We start from the raw sequence: 15,253 nt of genomic DNA, 5'->3' as shown, positions 1-15,253 counted from the left end.
TCCAGCAGGAGCCAACCCAATCAGGCAGCTGAGGTGGTACCACTTAGTGGAACTGAGTTCCCAACCACCTGGAACCACCTTCTGCTAAACTGCTGGCAACAGGGATGTGCCATGAGAACTGTTCTCCCAGAAGAGTTAAAGGAGGTTTGTGTGGCACACATTGTTACTGATCTTCACAAAAACTGGCCCTCTGTACACCTTTGAATGGGTTTATGGTTTCAGAGGGCACTGAGCGTGTGCAAGAGAGAAAGCATGGAAATCAATTGCACACTATATCATTCTCCCCCCCAGCCTTACATTTCCCCGTGTCAGTGGCCAAAAACATTTTAAAACTGAAGCTTAAATTGTCATCTATTAAATGCAGCCAGAGGAGAACTGTGGGACCAGCGGCTGCTTGAGATCAAAAGGCAGTTAGTGCTTTACCAGAAAGGTGGGCATAAGGGACAGCTGCTTGTCCACATTAGCCAGATACTTATGCCTCAGCAACCACTCATACCAGCTTCAGAGAATGTGGTCTGGCAGCAAAGGTGCTGGATGGCGGTAATTTGCTTGATCCCACCAATGTACCAATTGCTCTTTATTATAATTATTATTATTATTTTTAAGAAAAAATTTGGGCCTGTAGAAAAACAGATAATTCTTTTTTGTCTGTTTCTCTGTTGTTTATGCTGTGAGCCAAATGTCTATTTAAAAGGTTGATATTCACTTTCATTATTTTATTTCACAATATTATATTTGTCAGTGATTAGTTATCTAGATGTAAATATGGAGAAATTTTTATGGGTTCCTGTAGATAATGAAATCTTTAAGAAAAAAAAAGGGGGGGGGAATGTTTTTGTAAAGGTAATTTTTTAAAAACACCATTTTTTATAAAGAGTAGCCATTTCCTAGCCCAACAAATGAGGTCTTGAGTGGTTTGTATAGAGCCTTATGGGAAATCACTGGTCTACAGTATCAAGGAATTGACATATTAATGCTTACTGTTGACTGTGTAGCATCAGTTATTACCATGCAAACTAAAGATTTATGATCCTACAAAAGACTCTGAGTTTAGTATCTCACAGGAGAGTGGACTGATGATGTATTTCTCTTAGAATGTGATCCTGCCATTCTTATCTAAAAAATGGCATTCAGCAGGGCTACTTATCTGAGTAAAAAATTGCTTGCAAAAGTAAAAGTTTGCAGGAGCAGCCCCTCCTGTATCAACTCAAGTTTCTGATATATCCAGCCCTCACCTCCTTGTAATTATGCCCTTCACCGGATTTCATGATTCATTGGTACCTCTTGGAAAATGACAGAAAACATTCTGTTCTAAACCAACTTGTGTATGTGGCATCACTTTTGTATTTTTCTCCACCTCATTCGTCATTTCAAATGGACCTTGGCATGAAAACAGTCTTTGTTTCTTACAGGTTTCCTTTTCTTCTTATCCTTTCTTCTCTATAACCTTCTGGAAGTGGAAGACATACTCCACTGTTTGACAGCATGACTTTGGATGGTGTCAGCAACAAAAGGATCTGATTAATTTCCTCCTCCAAAAAAAATTAGTGACTGTACTTATCTCATTTTTCTCTCCCTGTCTTTTCTAAATAAGTACAATTTAAAAAAAATCAAAATTTATTCCAAGCAACATTGGATATCTTTCAAAGATTTCTCCAAGGCACTGGTAGATCTGCAACAATTCAAGCTTGTGTTCCTATTCAGACAGTCCCATAGTTTGTTTTTATAAATAAGATAAAACAGAAACTTCTCCCATTTTTTGAAGCAAAAATCAAACTCCCTGAGATATTGCAGAATTTCATGTCCCTGTGTGTTTTGCAGTGGATGCCAGTTGGAGATGGATTTAATATTTTAAATTAAAACAAAAGTAAGAAATATCCTGATTTAGATAAATAAACCATAGCTCAAAGATGTTAGTAAGAGTACGCTTGCTGTAATAAGGGGGAGACATCCTAAATATGAGGCCAAATCCTGTTAGCTTTTTATTCATATAAATAATCCTGTTGAAGCCAAAAGAATTCCTTGCATGAGTATGGTCAAAAAAAATTAGTGACTGTACTTATCTCATTTTTCTCTCCCTCTCTTTTCTAAATAAGTACAATTTAAAAAAAATCAAATAAAAAAAATCAAATTAAAAAAAAAAGTGAAAGTACAGGTTTGCCTATGCAAAATATTGCTTAAAATAGAGCTATAGGAGAATTTAAGGATATTTCCTTCATTGTCTGTTAGTTTTGGTTGCTACTGAACACTCTCGGTGCCCTTTTGGGATTCATTGAGCTCACCTTTATTGCTAGTGTTGTAATGCAGCTGATGGCACAGATTAATATACTATTATACAAAGCTATTTTGTGGATGCAATGTGACAAACTCAGGTCTTTCTGTCTGTCAGGCTTGGAACAAGAACAATGACCGTTATTTTATCTAAGCTGTGTAATAGGGGCAATTCTAGTGAAATCAGAGCCGGATGGAACTGATTAACTTGACAATAGATTACTGCAGCATTCAGTCAGTAAAATATCCATTTTATCTAGTCACCAACCAAGTAATACTGTTGCACTCCACATGGCTACTGGCAGAGTACAACTTCAGTAGGTGGCAAACCATTTATAAATTTCACCCAGTATATTTGGAAATGTGTTTTCAGCAAGAAATGACCAGGAAACGTCCCAGGTGTGTGTTTAATTAAGAAACAATTTGTATTGAATACAGTTTAGTTTAGTTTAGTTTTGTTTTATGGGGTTTTTTTGTTCTGGGTTTTTTTTGTTTTGTTTTGGTGTTTTTTTTAATAGATAACAAACAAGTAGTTGGTTACCTGATTTATGTAATGATCTTGGTCCAAGAAAAAGGGAAGAGCTTTCAGTGAGAAGTTGCAGGCTTTTTTTTTTTTGTTTCTGCTTTCCTCAGTGCTTCAGTATTGTTGTTCCCAAATAAGCACCATCTCTGCAACTTTCTTTTGGGTGGGGGTGGAATAGGGGAGCGGGAATGAATTAAGTTCTATCTCCAGTGTTCAGTTTGCAGGTAATGAACAAATTGAATTTTTAAAAGTTGATATGAAGATCTGGTATCTACGACATACAAATTATTTATTAAATGCTGAAGAAAACAAATACCACTTAAAGAATCAATCCCGTAATGAAAAAATGATCTCTTTGATGAGAGGAGCCCAGGCCTCAATTTTAATGGCGTAAAAAAAAAAAGAAATATAGGTTATGATGCCAATTTTCAAACAAATGTCATTTGTCTTCTCTGTTGTAATCACAAAATATTTTTGTAGTGTTTTGTGTTCCTCATTTTGGAAAGAAGTGTACTGACTGACCATGTAACCACTGCATGCAGAAATCCTTCTTTTCTCCATCTTCTCATAATGATACCCCATTTGCTGTTGAGTCTTGTTGCTGGTAATTGAATATGGCTCATTTGTCAGTAGTCATGTTTTGCATTTCTTCTGCAGCACACAGATGGTAGGGACTGGCTAAAAACTCACACTGTTTATGTAAATGCCGTCAAAATGGAACTTAGATTATAAGCACTCTGAATGTTGTTTTCTGGAATCAGAATCTGCCTAGGTCAAGAAAATAGCAATCATGACTATGTTCAGGTGGTCAGATAAATTTACCTTCATTTGCTCTAATACTAATAGGAATCTGGTATCACACTATGAGTTTTGATCCAATGTGACACCTATCACCACACGTCTTAGATATCTACTACCTGTGTTTTAGATTTTTCCAGGTGCTGCACTCAGACAGTAGGGCTTTGAGTTGCAGGGCTTTTAGAGGGAATAAGGGATTCTGTTGTGCTACTGATGACATTTCAAGTTTCTATTCTCTGTGAGTGAGATTCACTTGTTATAGAGAATTAGAAAATGACACTGTATTACTAATGTCCTATTTTGAGTGTGTACATAGGCCTGAAGTGGTGTAAGGGCAACATACTGGCTCTTGAAGGGCTGAATTTCACTTCCTGAGAGTAGGCTATTCCAAAGGTAGATATATTTTTGGGAAATATTTTTTTTAAATGGAAAGAATACATATTCTGCTCATTACTCAGGTTTTACTCAGGCCTGTGACATGAGAACTCTCCCTATGATCAATAGATCATATCCTGCATCAAGAGCCACACTTGCTCAGCCACCCTTTAAAACCTAGGATACATAGTCCAGCAAAGGGTTGAGAGCTGCAATGAAGGAAACCACACTTGTGCATGCATACTACACCCTGAAATGGATTTAATATTGTTACCTCAGTGAGGTGCTTGGGTGTGTTCCAATAAAATTTCTTGGAAAGGCATCTTAGTATGCACCTAGATAGCATTGCTCAAAGGTGACTGCATTACACCTAACACCTAAGGTATAGTATGTACAGGGTAGGTGTGGCATGCTTCACTGCAGTGTTCCCTGGTACAATCCTTTGATGCAGATGTGCTCCAAGTATTGTAGCAGTCTAACTGCCTAGATTTCAAATGTACTTAAGTGACTAAGTACAGGTAGGCACCTAGTGAAATTTTCAGCTTAAGTAGATTAGGTGCTGAATGCACCTTGATTTAAATATCTGCCACCTTTTGGCCAGTTAGGTTCTTCTGAAGGTCCCAGTCAGTGCCTCTCTGCCTCTTAAGTGCCTCAGTGCCTTTGAAATCTGGGTTCATCTCCTATCTTTAAGGCACTTTTTAAAAAATAGGACTTACTAGGATTTTCATTATGATTGGGCTCCTAAGCGCCTGTTGCTTTTGAAAATGGCACTTGAACTCATAAGCCACTTACTTGGTTTCCAAAATTTTAATTTTAGTTAAAATTGAGGCAAGATGTTTCAGTTGGGCCCCAAAATATTAATAAATCCCTTACAGAGCTGGGCTATCTTACTTCATAAATGAGTTATGATTTTCCATTAATGGGAGCATTGCTGTGTACATCAAAGTGTCAAGTCATCACCATGTCAAGTCTGTTGTCCCACTGATTTCTGCAGGACTGTTTGAGATATGAGGTGCTTCTCAGTACAAGTCTGGCTGGCAGAATAAAGTTCAGTATACCAATAAAGTAGATGTTTTGTCAACTTATATCTCAGACATACCAGTTAAGTAAGCCATGCAAGTTCCAATGGCACTCTTCTTTGATGCATACTAAAATATTAACAATCAAAATGACTATGCATTATTTGGGGTTAAAACGAAAAAGTAGATTGTCAGAGTACTGCACTTCCATCTTTCTAGTGAAGAGGCATTTTCACACTTTTTGGTATAACTCACAAGGTTTTCATATTATATTTACATTATTGCTATTGTTATATTTTCCTCTATTCACATTGATGTGGTTGAGACATTCTGAAGTCACATACTAACCCAGAAAGATTTTAACTGAAGCAGGAGTGATGTGCGACAAGAATAAATGGAGCATTTTTATGACATATTAATAGCCACATTGCTTGGCTGCAGGGTACCTGAGGTTTTATCTAGAGCCAAGGGTGTGCCTTTTTTATTCCATTAAAGAACTGTACTTACAGTGCACAGAGGAAATAGGCACCAAGAATCAGTCAGTCTTTTCATCCTTGGAAGGGGATATTTGCCTAAAAACTTCAGCATCCCCAAGTTGGCAGCATAACAGTGATGTAATTAGCTGTGAAGCTGATATGATTTTAAGTACAAATGGAGAAGGTTAAGTTGGCAAGTCTCAGAAAAGACTGAATGAAAACACAGTTTGAAATAAACTTGAAACAATAAAATGAACTTGTACTTTCTTCCAAAGCAAGAAGTAGTACTGCTAGTGTGTGAGGCAAGCATTACATTTCAAGTTTGATAACACAAGTCCTGTTTGGCATTCAAGTATCCATGAATGACTAAAACCACTAAAGAGAATTTTACTTCCCTTAGACTGAGAAGGAGTAGGAGAAATTTTAAATGAACTTACAATCTGAGGAGCCCTTTGAGGTCTGTGTTGTTAATCAGCATAACCAATGGCAGCCTGTATTGAAGAACAAGTCAATTCAAGAGGGGTCAAGGGGGAGAAGATATGACTTTACTGTGTCTTTGGCCAGCATCCCGCCTTCTCAAAGAAAATGTGGCCATTAAATACCAGAGAAGGGACTACTAGAATAATTAAAATGGTGGTGACATTTACTTTAAGCAGTTGAAGAATTAAATAAATGGGTTGCTTAATGGAGGCAGATGGCTCTTGAAGATGGAGTAAAATCAAATTCAGTAAAATAAATTTCATAGATTTCATAGACATTAGGGCTGGAAGGGACTTTGGAAGATCACCGAGTCCAGCCCCCTGCCCCAGGGGCAGGAAGTCAGCTGGGGTCATAGGATCCCAGCAAGATAAGCATCCAGATATCTTTTGAAGGTGTTCAGAGTAGGTGCTTGAACCATCTTCAGCAGCAGTCTATTCCAGACCTTGGAGGCTTGGACAGTAAAGAAGTTCTTCCTTATGTCCAGCCTGAAAAGGTCATGGATATTTCACGATAGTGTGGTGGTGTTTCTGGACTGCCTGATGAATAAAAGTCCCTAATTAGTTTGCTTACATCCAGTTTACAAAAAGGAATCCTCTGGAAGTAATTGGAAACAGTTTTAGTGACTGCTGTTTCTGAAGTGAAATTCACCCCTGTGCCGAGAGGCCTGTGCAATGCTCAACGTACAACATAATTCCCAGTAAAATCCTCTTCTGAGGATTTAAATGGTGGGGATAAATGCCAGCCTAAGCATGGACAGCCACCTCTGTGCTGGATGGGTAAATATTATCCTGACGTTTTCCAGACTGCCATTTTCTTGAATCCTTAGGAAGTGATAAACTATGCCCAGTTTATATTAAATATACTGAAACAATCATATGAAATAATGTCCGAGCAGTTTTTAAAGTCCATTGCATTATGCAACAAAAGGGATCAAAAGATTGACCTCTACCAGGCTTTGTGGCAGTAACTGAACCATAACAGGAATCATTGTTTTTATGCGGTTAACCTTAAGAAATTGCCAGTTTTGCTTTGGAAGCCTATGGAAGGATCCTGCTTCCCATACCTCAGTATTTGCAGTATTCCCTACATTTCTGGACCCAAACTGGCCAGTTTTTAAGGCTGATCTTGTCATCTACATTTATAATCATCCACCCCCAGGTCATTGGCTCTTTGTCTAGCTTTTCTGAACGAAAGAAAGTGTTTTGGACCCAAGTATCTGAATCATACAATTCTATTTTTACACAAACCTTTGCTTGGTGGAAGAGGAGTAAAAATCAATAATGTCTGTTTTAATTGGTGTCTTTGGGTGGCTATCTAGGTTATTTGTTTTGCTATTTCTGAATGTAAGTTTCATATTATGTTTAGGCTATGACAGTTCCACAGTGTTACACCATTTCTGATGAGCCACAAAAGCAACCTGAAATGTTTTGATGTATGTGTGCATTAACATGCATGTGGAGCTAATGAAAAATTTGTTGGCATGCAAATATTGTATTCCAACTGCAAAGTAACTGAGAGAAACGGCATGAGTTTTGTCTTAATGCTATATTTAAACAAATAAAAAGAAATGTAAAGAATGTTTATAGTCAAAGCTAAGGACCAGTGCACTCACTAATGTGGCAAACAAAAAAAAGTTATTGCTATGTTGTCTCAAATAATCCAGTATGTGTTAATTTTCATCTGGTTTGAGTTGCAGAAGAAGCTTTACTTACAGCCATTAGCCTGTAGGTGGTATAGGACCAGAGACTGTGGAGAAAAGAAAGGTATATGAGGGATTGAAGGGGTAGGGAGCAGAGAGAAGCACATAGTTGGGAATTTAATGTGATGTCTATACAGTAGCTGGAGAAATCTCTCAGGATATAAAACAGTCCAATACTATATCACCTTAATTTGGTTTGTTATTAGTATTGCTCTGAAGCAAATGGGCTAAAAGTTTCCGTTCTTCAACACTGTCTTCCTACACACAAAGAACACTTAGGAACTATTACTCAATGTGAATTAAGAGTTACAGTTTGCATTTAAATATTTATATGGAAAATAGTTGCATTTTTTCCCCTGACTATAGTAGCATTGCCATGGTGTTAAAAAAAAAAAAATCGACGCCTCTAACGTGAAAAACAATTAAATAATGATTAATTGTTTGCCATGCATGTATATTATGTTTTGGGTAGAAAGCCCCATCTAGGTTAGGTATTAATACTTTCCTTCCCCCTGACAAAAACCGAAGCATAATGAAAATCTACATCCTACTGCAAAGTTTTAGTTTTAGGTATTTATTGACTTAATATAATATTTCAAATCAGTATCTTTAAAAGATCAAAGACAGCATTTATAACTTATATAATGTTGTTTGTACTTTAACTGTTTTGACTATGTCAATATATAGTTAATCCTTCTGAAAATGCTCAGTTATTTTCTTATTTTATAGCTGATATAACATACTTGCAAGGGGGAAAGGAATCTTAAGTTTGCATTCTTTTTTTTTCATTGCGATGCATACTGTAGCTCATGCTTGCTTAACTGATAACATTTTCACTGATGGGTGGCAGTTTATTTTTTTAAGGCTTTTGATCAAAGAAAATCTAGTACTGATACTGCAACAGAAATTTCATTTAAAACTTGCCTGAGCAAAACCATGTAAAAGTAGTAACAATGTAAGTGACTCAAAATTTTAGTATGGTTTTGTCATCTGGACAATGCTGAGATCCAGTGCCTGTGTTTGTGTACATATAATACACACACAAAAAAAATGTGTTGGACAGCAGACTGAATCCTGTAAAAAGTAATAGTGAAATCATTCTGCCAAGTTCAAAATATTTTCTGAATGAAAAATTTAGATGTGGTCATTATTTGAAATAGCTTTTTTTCTCTCAAGTTTTTTGAGCCAAACTGAAGAATCTATTTATCCTCAAATCTCACATTTAGGACAACAGAAGCTGTTGGCTACAAAAGAAATTTTGTTTGCTCCCTTTGAGGTACTGAATCATTTTAAATCCCATTTCATGAGGTTTAGACTCCAGTCTACTTCTAATTCAGTAGGAGCTGAGGATGCTCAGTATCCCAAATAATCTTTTATATATGATCTAGGTCTTAATCAGTTCTAGTAGTCATTTGCTAGTAAATTGAAACTGTAATATAAATTAAACTATCCTTCATGTTTCACTTATGGAGAAACACATTTTTATAAGGTTATATATGAAAAGCTTGTCTGTGTATCTTGGGTATTCCTATAAAGCAATATTTTAAAAAATAACTGCCAACCAAAGTGGCAATGCAGAAAAGTGCCATCTTATTCAGGATTTGTACATGCCAATTTTTAAAAAAGTGTTCTTTTCACTAAGTACTACATACATTAATTTATATTTATATATTGCCAATATTGTTGTAACCAAACTTGTTTTTAAACACGTCAAGAACAAGGCCTTGTAATTTTTAGGTGATGATCTTTCATAAACAGAATAATTCTTTTCCTTTCACTAGTATCTTGCACTCAGTACATGTAGCAATACTTAATATATTCCCTTCACAAGTATTTGTTAAGTGATTTAGTTAATGGCTGATAAATGTTTTGTACAAAATAGATTCTGTACAGGAAAAAATCTTTTAGATAAACATTATTTATTTTTACTGTTTTGTAAGTTAGACACTATAATGAAGCTCCTTTTTGCCAGAATTACTGGAAGTGCCTCTTGGTAAAATGTATAATACAGTAAATATGTCTTAGATATACTTGTCACAAAATGAACAATTGTGGATGTTGCAATGTCAAGACAACGTACAACATAAATATAATTCTGTGGTATCATGCTGGCTGTGTTTTTTTCCCTTTACTTACCAGAGCTGCTTCATTACCCACCTTCCTAACCAGCATACTGCAAGAGACCTATCGCCCTGTTAAACTCTAATCCAAAACTCTTGATGAAGTCAATGGAAAGACCTGAGTCAGGTCCTTATTCAGGTATTTTGTCTCCAGTAGTCACCAATGCCTTACACTGCAGAAGAAGGTGAAAAAAAATCCATTTGCAAATAACACCATATCTTACTAATAGATGCCCTAAGCATTTTTAATTGAGATTAAGTGCATGCTTTAAAGTTAAGCATGTGTAGAGTACCTCATTAAATCAGAGATATAGAGAAGATATGGCTGCACGTTATAATGGATGCTAACACTGACCTTTCTAACTTTGTTGTTTTCATGTGTTATTTTAGAGCACTTTATGGGAAGGGACCTCTTGGACCATCAAGCTGCATCCCCAGAATTCATAGGCTGTCATTTACTCAAGGAATCTTCCAAAGTGTCACTTCAAATGCTCACAAGACCCACACCACCACACTACAAAGGAAGACAAAAGCTCCCCCAGATTATGTCTTCTGGCCTATGATAAGACTTTCTTACTCTCCCCGTAGCTGGTGATGAATATGACCCCGATTGGAATGTTGGGACCCCTAGTCAAAAAACTCCATTTTTCTAAGTACTAACAGGAGCATCAATACACACCGGCCCTATTCAATGTCCCCGTGCTTCAGAGAAATATGAAAAAGACAGATGTATCAACTGGTTCTTTGCCCCAGAAGAGCTCACATTATAAATCTGTGATGCTAGGCAGAGGGAAGTGACATGCTATAGAGAGGGAACAGAAGAAAACAGGCAAAGATTATAGCAGAAATGTCACATGGTTAGTCAGTTCAATTATCTGCTCATCTTTCTCTCTCTGGTGTTCCAATCATTTTTGTAGTTCTCTATAAGTTTTCAAAACCTGTTTTAAGACTGGGTGCTAGATCTCAGCACAGTATTCCTATAGATGTCTCACTAATACCATGTAGATTTGTGTTCCTTTTCTTACTCAATGTTTCCCTAAGGACTGTGTTCAGTACTAGGGCTGTGTGAAGCTTTGGGTGGTGATGCAATTCGGAGGCAATTCGGCCCGATTCGGTGGCTGAATCTCCAAATCTGAATCAAATCAGGGGACCAATTAAAAGGTCCAAATCAATTCAAAGCTCTCCAAATCTTCAGAAAGCCCATGGTGTGCCCCCGACCTCCGCCCACTCCCCCAGCCCTCCCCATGGCTGCCCCCACCCCCAGCTCCTGGCACTTTGCCTGGGCCAGCTCTGGCCCATTAAGAAAAAAAAATGGAGAAAAGCCACAGGACTCACTGCTCCTGCAGTGGCCTTGGGGTTTTGGCAGGTTTGTGCAGAGCCCCCCGTGGGGTGGGGGGGGCAACAGGAATCACCCCCCACCCCCCGCCGGCAGGAGTGGTGAGTCAGGGGTTTTTTCATTTTTGTTTTCTCTTAAAGGGCTGGAGCCATAGCAGGCAGGGCAGTCATGGGGAGAACTGGGGCAGTGGGGGGACAGAGCCCCCAATAAATCGGGGGGCAGTAGGGGACAGCAGAGATCGCCCTCTTTCCTGGCAGCACCCACTGAGTTGGGGCTTTTTTTTTTTAAACAGCTTTTTTTTTTTTTTTTTTAAACATGTGCCGGGAGTTGGAATGGGCAGGGCAGCAGCCAAATCTCCACATCAGATTCGGCCAAATCAATTCAGGACAGTGACTCGAATTACCGAATTGAATCACTGTCCCCTGAATTGGCCTAATCCAAAGGGAATACTAGCCACTTGGCACAGGCCTATTCAGTAACTTTAACTACAGAACTGAGAATTTGTATTCAGCTATTTATCTACAATAATCCCAAAGTTCTCCTCAGGTTCACTGCTTTCCATTATTTAGCACCTCATTCTGCAAGTATGACTTATATTATTGTTTCTAAATATTTGATTGTATTAAAAATATATATAGATGGATTACCATTTTTTAAGTCAATCCAGATTGGTATTCATTTTGTAAAGAGCTTCTTTTTTTTAATCAGAAGTCTCGGCTTTACAAAAAATCAACCATTTTACTTTAGCAGGTTTACCCTTATCAACTGCAAATGCAATCTTCTAAAAGCTTGATATAAAATTTGATTTGTCTGACCTATTTCCTTGAAATTATATTGTTTGCATCTTGCCTCTCTTTACTGACAGTGTCTGATGTTAACCTTTCCATTATGATGCATAGGACTGATGGGAGGCTAGCTGGCCTATCGTTTCCCAGGCTATTCTATTTGCCTTTTTCAAATAAATATCTGTATTCCATGTTGGAAATAAACCCATTTTTCCAAGTTTCATTAACAGTGAGCATCAGAGATCTCTTTAGCCAAGCCCTTTAAAAGTCTTGTCTGAACTTCTATATTTAAGTCCCCTTATTACACAATCCCTTTAAAAATTATACATTTTAAAGTTATAACTGCCAAATTGAGATCTAGATGTTGAACTAGTTTGGAGGCTTTCAGATCTGGGGTTGGTTCAATCCATAGAAAGGAGGGAAGGCTGGATCCACAATTTGGTTCCTGTTCCAGGTTTAGATCTTGAACATCATCAGTTTAAATACACTTGGATCAGGCAGGGCTTGAGGATGTATTCAGGTTTATCCCAGTGTGAAAGGAGGGTAGAAATCTTATTCCAATGGAAAGGTCATTCATGGCACCTCTCCAAATCTTCCCCCACTGTATAATCAATGCATTCCATTGAACAATTCAACAGCAAAAGTATACAACTGGAGGAAAGCAGACCCCTTTTAATTAAGAATTCTTCATCACAAGGACTCTGCTATCACAGTAAAACACTTTTATTTCAGAATTGTAAAGTACCCTGGTTGCTTTTCAAATGGCAAAAGATTCCCATGGGAGGGGATGAGCAGAAGTTCACAAAGGAGGGGAACTTAGTTAATGAGACCACACATGAACATGCTTCTCTTACTAACCTGGGAAAGCGTAAGTGAGGCCATTGTATATAGTTGTTGCTATCTTAATTAAATATAACATTTTCCAGGTGGTCAGATTACCCTTCATTACATACATAAATCCCTTTCTCTAAAAACCACTTAAAATAGTATTTGATGCAATATTTAGTGAAGTTTTCTTTAATTTTATTTTTCAATCTTCTCAAAATCACGTGAAACAGGCCTCATTTTCTACTTGATACAACATACTTCCTATAAGACCTTAGCAAGTCACTTAGGTCTAGGTCCCCACAGGACTTAGGCACTGCAAAACTCAGCCCTGTGTGATTCTAACCTGAAGTGGTGAAGCATTTCAGTGCCTGGTTTAGGTGCCCTGTTACCCAGTGGGAGCGTCTGCACGTGACGCTGTACTGTGCATTAGCCTAAGTTAATGTGCATGAAGGGCACACGTCTATACATGCGCACCCTTAATGCACATTTAAAATGGTGAATTTAGGCCATTCTAGCTCCTATATGCATGCGAGGAGCCTGCTCCAATGCACATGGAATCCAGCGCATCAGAGCAGACTCAATTAATTAAGTCTGCTGGAGCATAGAAATTTAACACATTCCAGCAGACTCTAGCGTAATGTGTATCAGCATCCCCATGCTGAAAAATGGATGGCAGATTCCTTTGAATTAAAGCTCATCAAACGAGCTTTAGTTCAAAGCACCCTGCTGCCACTTCTTCAGCCTGGGGATGCTGATACATGTGATGCTCGGGTGCTTTTAGTTAGCATGGCTCACTAATTAAAGCACCCCCATATGCCTCCAGGAACATGTGTGAAAATACCCCTGGCAAATGCAGGTTTCAAATTGTCGTGGAAACACATGCAGCATACTTTTGGGTCAGGTCAGCAGAAGCTTTTATTCAAAAGAAACTACAGCTGTAGGGGGGACTCCAAAGTGACATGGATCTCTCAAGCACTTGGAAGGGGTTCTCCCCCAAGAGCAAAATCAGGAGTCTTATATACTTTTTAACAGTCGCTTACAACTCACGTGATCATATAGTGGAGTTTGCTAGGAAAAGCAGCTACAAACAAACATTAGCTCATACTGCTTTGCTGTTATCAGGATGGGAACTTATGGGGGAGGTGAGGTTAGTTCACAAACTTCCTTCTTGCACCTGGAAATCAGAGTTGTACATACTTTTTGCTATCTTCAAGGCCACGGTGAGCGAAGTAGTTGCAGAGGAGTTAGAAAGAACAAACCCTTTCCCTTATTTGTTCTACTGTACAGAGCCAGCATTTCCCCACAAAGCGGTTATGTCATCTTATAACTCGTATGATCAAAGGTTAAGGCATTTATTTTTTCTGATTCCACAGTCCCCACTTTGAGACTATTTAGTCTCACTTTAGCCTTAAACTTTTATTCTCATGAGTCCCTCTATTTTATCATGCAGCCTTTCATGTTTTCTTTCAATTTGCTCACACTTTTGTAACATCATTATTCTAGACTCTGCCATGTGTTTTTTTGCCTTGCGAAAGCTTTTTTTGCTGGCTTTCACGCAGCAGAGGATCAGTTGCACTAAGACATAAAACATTGTCAGAACTATCAAGACAAACAATATTCTATACAGGATTTTTTTACTAAGGGCTCCGAAATCTGGGAGCCAGGAGGTTAGCCAAGACTACATTTCTTTTAGACCCCAGTTGGTATTTTTTGAGGCTACTTGATGTAAGACTCTTAACTGATTTCGAATTTCGCTAATGTCGGTGTTTATTCGCATGTCCTGATTGACATAGGCACAACAGGTGGAGTTTACTAAGGCACATACTCCTCCTTGGGATACCAATAGGTAATCTAGGCCTATGTGGTGTTGTATAGTTACTTGTGAGATCTGGGAGATCTCTTCTTGCAGAGCCTGAATTGCATCCGCAGTGGCATTTTCTATAGCTTCCATTGTGGCTGAAATGTTAATTATGGCTAGTTTCAATTCTTTTACTCTAAGCCACGGTATGAAGGTTCTCACAAATTGATGGAACCCTGTGTTTCTGGTAGCTAAGGGGTTAACCGCCCTTTTCATGTGATGGTTGAAAGTTTTTACTTGTTTCAGATATATTGCACTACACATTTCGAAACCAGGGATAACACGTCCAAGAGTGCATGCCTTCACCCAATTCTAGGGCAAGATTTTATGAGCCCTGTTTCCATAGAGCCAGTAAAGGCCTGGGGCGGAAAGGGTACTTAAATCTGAACAGGTGTTCTGCCTTATCCGGCACTTTCGGTTGACACGCATCGTATAGGACAGACCACGTTTGGCTGTGATCCAGCTAAACTTAGGATGGCAGCCAAAGTCTTTCTTCATCCTCTGGGCTCAGGTTACCTAAAGGACTGATAACATCGGCTCTTGGTCTTGATCAAGGTGGTGATTTTCCGAATGGGAGCATTCAATTTCTTCGAGGCTGGAGATGATATCTTCATTTTTCAACTGATGAATCTGGCTGGGCTGAGGTGTTGGGTTCAGGGGAGAGGTTACTAGCACTTGCACCCTG

This window comes from Alligator sinensis, unplaced genomic scaffold (genome assembly GCF_000455745.1).
Source record: "Alligator sinensis unplaced genomic scaffold, ASM45574v1 scaffold1155_1, whole genome shotgun sequence".
Lineage (NCBI taxonomy): Eukaryota > Metazoa > Chordata > Crocodylia > Alligatoridae > Alligator > Alligator sinensis.
This window is presented reverse-complemented; position numbering follows the sequence as displayed.